Below are 7,314 nucleotides of genomic sequence, written 5' to 3'. Positions count from 1 at the left end.
AAATGTCAGTCAGTCAGAGCAATTTCGCTGGCCAGAAACACAAAACCAATTTGTTTAAATTTCCCACATTGTTTATTCGAAAATTAAACCACCTATTGCTTAATGTTCGTATCGGATATCAGTTGCCTGCATTATTCAACCAGTTTAACGTTACAATGCGCTTGTTAGTTCACGTTTGTAACAACTGTGGTCACATTTGCATACGATACGAGATTCCTCCCGGAAACTCTGGTTTTGGATCATTAAAGTTAACTCGATGCATACACAGCAGATAGAATGTTCCTTTGCCTTCAAACGAAATCAGACTTTCAATTCGTTTCATATAACAGTTTGTTGCGATATGAAGCTCTTTGCTTTCGTCGAAACGGAAGTAGATGAGATACGTTCAAGTCAGACACGTACAGTTAATGAAGTTTAATTGAATTACAGTATTGTCGTACATACTTAACACATCTTTGACCGGTCACGAGTTAACTCGTGTTTTCATGGCCAAATTGTGCACCATTACACGCAGATGATTGTTACACTTTTTATCATACGAAAAAGAAATATTAAAAGTTGAAATAAAAATATATAAAATTTATTAAAGTTTATTTATATTGTTTTACTTTCACATCCAATTACGAAACAATAACCGATGACATGAGATAAATTCTCAGTAAAATTTCCGGTCAACAATGTGTTAAATTTTATTTATTATATATCCTTGCAGTGCAATAGATTATTTACCTAATTATTGTAATTACACGTCTACTCTTTTGTGTAAACAAGCCGTATTTTCTAGTCGCTTATTTATTAGATCGATTAATCCCACAAAACAAAAAATAGACAAAACTGATGAAATTATGTAAAATAAGCGTCGATCAAAAAGTGCTTCGGCACTAAAATCTCAACAATTTCAAAAACTCCAGCTAACCATTGCGGCCTAATTCAACGATGTTTCAGCGATACCTATTTCCACTATCTGTTCGTTTATTTCTGTCCGAAATTGTAGTCGGTCGAAGAATATGGAACATTCGATAGAACTCAACTTATGGTCAAGAGCTACCAGGCTACGAACTGGTGCTTTAATTCTCAAATACAAGAAAAGGGATGGAATAATTCATAAGGGGGTTGCCGTTTCCTCAGCGTTTTGTGCGTCCGGAGTTTCCACGCGGAATAGGTCCTTTTCAAGCGGATTATTCCACAAGCTACCAAGCTAATGCAGCTTCCAAGCAGCTCGTACCTTCGTCTAGCAGTTCCTGGTACGCCTGGCCTGTAATCCGCCACTTGGGAAATATTGATCCGCCATCGAACATAAAAGGGACAAAAAGAAAAACGTGGAGAGAAGATCACAGATTTTCCTGCGGCGCGACGAAGAGATCCAAGTTGTCTTCCGCTAGACTCAACCAACCAATTTCTGCTGGCTCGACGAACGCGATTAAGGAAAATTAATTATCTCTGGTCGACCATATGAAACATTTGTTTATCCTCGTCGAGTTAAGCTTTCGTGGACTTTGATAATTAATTAGCGACATCCTCGAAGACATTACAGTCGATTAATCGGGATAATTGAGTAACCCGGCTTTCCTCGTATCATTATCTACCATTTTGGAATCCTTTCTATTCCACACAACTGGTATCTGCCTCAGCTCTACTTCAATTTCCTTGCTCTCGTCTCGACTTATCGTCCCGAATTTCCGTCTACGCTTGCCAATTTCCGTGTGTCTTCTGATTCAAGATGATCTTACGATCCTTTGCTTCGTATTAATTAAATTGGCCACGATAAGCGGGACAGCGTACGTGATATAAAGTTTTCATAAGTATTTTGACATTTTCAATAGGAAACTTGTATGTCCATATTGTACGCGCTACATGAAACATTTTGAAATTTCATTTCATTAGCACTGTAACATGACATGATTATTTTTCTTCTTTTTTGACAATTTGGAAGGATTAATTTAATAGACCAAGTGTAAAAAGATTTCGAAGAAATTGCAATTAGTCGAAAGAAGAAGAAAATAGCAAAGATCTTTCGATGTCTGTTACTTGATTCCATTGATCAACCAATTTCGATAAAATGTTCAACATATCTGTAACTGAACAACGTTATCCTCCTACGTACATGAACTATGAACTTTCGCGCATTTAGAGGAAATTTAAAAATGCAAAATTGCGCAAAATATACATACATATATATGTAAACTCCCTAGAGTTCATGTAGGATAGGGATTCTTTTCGTTTTACGGGTAGCACGACAGGCTGTGTTTCATGGACAGAACGATCTTCCTTTGTTTTACGGACGGCCATTTGAAGAAACACGTTCTTCCCAAACGAACGGACAGAGAGTTACATTAGAGACAGATAAGGTTACAGAATAGTTATTTAAGATTTTAAAGACTGAAGGAGAAATATTGGTAGCTAAGGACGTTGAAAATCGATTCTCGATTTTCAGGTAAACATTGTATCAAAGACTTGTTATTTCCCGTGTAGATAATTATCGTTATTTATTGTTATAGACGCATATTAATTGTTTATTTTTGTATTTTTAATTACTTCATAATAAAAAATCTCGATTTTCAGACTTCAGAATCGATCCCTGAATTATCCAATTATTGAACCTTATAAATCGACTTTCCCTACGCCATGTTGCTGAAAGTTAACCTACGCGTCGTCATGAACGAGAACGCAAAACAGTAGAAGATAGAGAAGATGTAGAATCTATCAGAAGACCAGAAGACGAAATATGCTGTATTTTCCCCCCGGAATATCAAGAAGAAAAGTACCATCAACAATTATTCAGTTTACCAATAGTGAAGAAGGTCGCAAACAGTCTAACCAAGGTAGGCCAATGTAGAAATATTAAACTCACAATAGATGACGAGACAGCAACATTGTATATCAATACGGATTCAAGCTTCGCATTCCGAGACATTGTCTTAGAGGAAGCAGAAATAACTCGCACAAGAAAAACAAAGACGGAAATTGACATGGTAAAACTTCTAGAGACTCTCCGAAAATGAGATAAGAGGGAAATAGAGGAAATAAACTTCAATATAGAACAATTTGAAGGAACTCGAAAAGCCACAGACTGGATATCGGAGCATGAAGAGGAATGCAAAAGATACAAAATAAAAGGTAATGAGGAAAAAGTCAAAGGTTTAAGAAAGTATCTAGGAAAAACAGCAGAAAGAAAGCAGTACCAAAGGAATCTGCTGAAAGCTGAAGGACACAACTGGGAAGATTGGAGGAAGCATTTCTCAAAACTTTTAATCCTTTGAGTGCTGTGGGCCCATATAGGTGTCTGGTGAAAGCTATCAGTAAGGACTAAGGATATATATACTCGTTTTCTGTAAGTGACTGGCATGGACTAACGACACATGTATGGGTTTCTCAATTGTTCCAAACACCTACGTAGAAGTAATACTACTACATTTGTGTGAAATAAATATAAATGCATTCCTTACGGCATTAAACAAATGCCAATAGTGTCTCCTTATTGTTGAAGTGATCACCACTTGTAAGAAAACTCTACATATGGTTTTGTTAGTTTTCTCAAGCACTGAGATTTTCACATACAATTAAATTATTAACTTGTGTTCTATTTACTAAATTTAGTTTTCTAGTTTATTACCCAAATTCTAGTTAATTGTAAATTTCAATGTTTATAATAAATAATTAAAAATAATTAAAAAATTTCTTCAGTCATTTAATATCGCGCAAAAGAATTGCTATAACTTATAACGATTTGTGCTTTGAATAGTCAATCAACAGAGTTCAATCTACCGAAAAATTATTTCGTCCATAGCGATCGTCAGCGCTAGATACGCGCTGTAAGTACGGACGGCATAGGCCGCGAGTATTCAGCACTCAAAGGTTAAGAGTAAAGGTTGGTCGGTAATACGATATGCTTACAATTTTATATACCTTTCAGGTTCGTTCATAGAATATACAATAGAGAAAGAACGACTAATATTGGAAGTAAAAGAAGTAAAAAGAAGAATGCCTGAAGATGTGAGGGTGCACCTGATTGTCATTGGATTACCTATCGAAATCCAAGATAAAATCGAAAGAGAAAGTATACAGTCAACAAATAACCTAATGGGAATTTTGGGACAATATGAAGATTGGAGAAACTGATTCCATAAAAATTATCCGTGCAGATCGATACCCAGTAATGACATCCAAAGAAATTCGAGTATGCGAGAAAGAAGAACATTAAATTAAATTTCACCTCGACAGACTGTCCATCCTCCAATGGACTAAACGAGAGGGTAAATCAGACATTAGTAAACAGGATCAGATGTAAGATCAATTCGAAAAAAAAGAGAAACTGGACAAAAATCGCAGAAGAAAGCGCAGAAGAGTACAATAACACCAGACACAGTATAACGGGATTTGCCCCAAATCATTTACTGTATGGAAAAATGATTGAAATCGTCCCTAAGGGAATAATGGAGAATAAGATAAACCTAAAAAGAGACAGAGGAGAAGCATTCAAAAACTCAACAAGAAATTTCGAACTCAACAAACAAAAATACGATAAAAAAAGAAGAGAACACGAATTTAAAATTGGTGATATAGTCTTCACCCACAACGGAAACAAAATGAATAGAAATAAGCTGGAAGAAATTAGGAAAGGACCTCTCAAAATTCTAAGAAGGATTTCAAACTTCATATATGAAGTGGATAACGGTAATCGGAGATCTGATGGGAATTTCTTCCACTCAAGTAAGCTGATCCCTTATAGAGAAGATAATTAACGATGTAATTATCAACACGAGGAGGGGAGATGTAAACTCCCTAGAGTTCATGTAGGATAGAGATTCTTTCTGTTTTAGGGGTAGCACGACAGGCTGTGTTTCACGGATAGAACGATCTTCCTTTGTTTTACGGACGACCATTTGAAGAAGCACGTTTTTCCCAAACGGACGGACAGAGAGTTACATTAGAGACAGGCAAGGTTACAGAATAGTTATTTAAGATTTTAAAGACTGAAGATTTAAGATTTAAAGATTGAAGAAGAAATATCGGTAGCTGAGGACGTTGAAAATCGATTCTCGATTTTCAGGTAAACATTCTACCAAAGACTTGTTATTTCCCGTGTTGATAATTATCGTTATTTATTGTTATAGACGCATATTAATTGTTGTTTATTTTTGTATTTTTAATTATTTCATAATAAAAAAAACTCGATTTTCAGACTTCAGAATCGATCCCGGAACTATCCAATTATTGAACGTTATATATATAATAATATAAAAAATAGTTAAAATATTCAAAGTACTATGATTTCTCTAATACTTGTTAGGTAAAACAATTTTCTACCGAGGTTCTTCTCTCTTAATTGCATTCTCGAAAATATGAATTTATATAAAAATCCGTAGTCTAGTCTAACTGATATAATATGTGTTGTTTAAATTTTACTACAGGCCCAGATAAAAAAGACGTAAAAAGTGACCTTTACTTCCTATTTCGAAATTCCAACCGTATTGCTATTTCTTCAAATTATCTTTACACGTCATCCAGTAATCTAATCTTTCTAACTTCCCCAAAAAGATGAAGTCGCTTGGCTGGATTTTAATAAAGTTATTATGTTTCAAGGAACGTGTGCTGATATTTGATCGTCATCAAGGAAGCCGTGCTTTGCTGTAATATTAATGAATCAGCGTATATTTATACTTGGGTAGATATTAAATGAAGATAATATATAGGATAAAGTGGAAGATAATATTTCAACAGATATCACAGAAATATAGTAGAAATATAGTACGATGATTATGATAATATGGACATGATACAATGGCTGAATGGATTTAATATGATTCTTTTAATTAATCGTGACGCTAGGTTTATCTCTGCATCGAATAATCAATTGGAACGTGGATATAAGGGTAAGAAAATTAAAATGGTGCGAGACAAGCGGTATGTAACTTTATAAAATTAAATCTGCTAAGGAAAATGTGCAATTTAACAGATAAAATAATTTATAATACACGCAACATGTTTATAAAATTTTTTTTATGAGACGTATTCAGATACAATACTTTCGTAAGCCCCTGTTTATTTGACAAGGTCTACAGCGTATTCACCGTTCTACTCTTTTCGCTAGATGCTGAGGGTACTCGATAATCGAGTGACTTTCGTGACTTCGAGTGATTTCACTCAACGTCCAACGAACAGCTCGAAGCCGAATACCAGGAATAGTAAGAAAGTATTTACCAATCATTTTAAAATCCTGGATAAATCACGTACATTTGTTAAAGATAAACAAAAGAACAGAATTAAATATTCCAGAGCTACAAGAGGCTCCGCCCTTTTTTTTCTTAACAAGCTCTTTACTATTCGTCATGAGAATTTAACAGCAACAATTTGTGTCTCGCGTGACTTACAAAATTTTAATAATAAGATCCAACTGTATAAGAGAGCTCTGGAATAATTTATTTCGGGTTTATTTGCATCTTATTTAAAGGGACAAAGTCCAAAGAGGGACTGATACTCTCTTTTTTTCCAGTTTCTTCTACACAGAAAGGAGGAGCAAGCTTACCCTTCGTACAATAAATAGAAGGAGCTACATACGTTTTTAATCGCGAAGATCGCGGTAAACTTACGAAATTTGGAAACGTCAAGGGTATCGTAAGGTTTCTGTGAATCCTTTTTATGGATTCCCGTGAGTCTCGATTTACTGCCGCTTTTCGTATTTCTTGTGCGTATTAAAGGACCTTGCACGACGCAATCTCAGCGGAAAATCTTAGCAATAAAACGTCCAGCTGTTAACCACAACTGGCATTGAAAAATTTGGAAATGTCGTAAAAGTCCAGATTGTCGAAGTAACACGTGCACGTTGTTCAAGTAACATCGTAAAAAACAATTTAGAGGAGACAATTATTATAATAGAATTTCTCGAATAATTAGTATGACGTGTGCCATGTGAATAAATAGTCGTGTTTGATGTGGTATTATTAGTTTCCCATCAAATTTAACTGTTCTTTTGGCAATCTACGTAAGAGATTCAAAGCAAACAAATCCATCGACTGTAAGTATTTATTAAACATTTCTAAACTCAAAATAAAAGAGAGAGAGAGAGAGAGAGAGAGAAAGAGAGAGACAGTAATGACTCGCCACTTTTTATTTTGCTAATCTAAAATAAATTTATTCAGCAGTTTACCAAGGCCCACCTTTACCTAGTTTGATGCAAATGAGAAACGGTAAGTGTTAGCAACACCATTTCCAAAAAACTTGAGGTACTATGTCAAACTTAGTTGACACGAGAAGCAACCACTGTACGCTTGATATAATCTTCCTGCTTGATTTCCCTTTACCTTTGATTTTCTC

The 7,314-nt window shown here is 35.0% G+C and overlaps 1 long non-coding RNA gene across 1 annotated transcript; it reads left to right on the top strand.

Annotated features, from left to right (window-relative positions):
- Nucleotides 1–2,170: 2,170 nt before the first annotated feature.
- LOC126927604 (uncharacterized) lies at nucleotides 2,171–7,086 on the top strand. The gene is made up of 5 exons (XR_007715687.1): nucleotides 2,171–2,434; nucleotides 2,563–3,117; nucleotides 3,914–4,746; nucleotides 4,821–5,050; nucleotides 5,584–7,086. It is a non-coding gene; the product is annotated as an uncharacterized LOC126927604 (long non-coding RNA).
- Nucleotides 7,087–7,314: the final 228 nt, after the last annotated feature.

The sequence above is a fragment of the Bombus affinis genome, unplaced genomic scaffold (assembly GCF_024516045.1).
Source record: "Bombus affinis isolate iyBomAffi1 unplaced genomic scaffold, iyBomAffi1.2 ctg00000166.1, whole genome shotgun sequence".
NCBI classification, from domain to species: domain Eukaryota; kingdom Metazoa; phylum Arthropoda; class Insecta; order Hymenoptera; family Apidae; genus Bombus; species Bombus affinis.
Note: the sequence above shows the minus strand (reverse complement) of the source record. Positions and strands in the feature narration are given on the sequence as shown.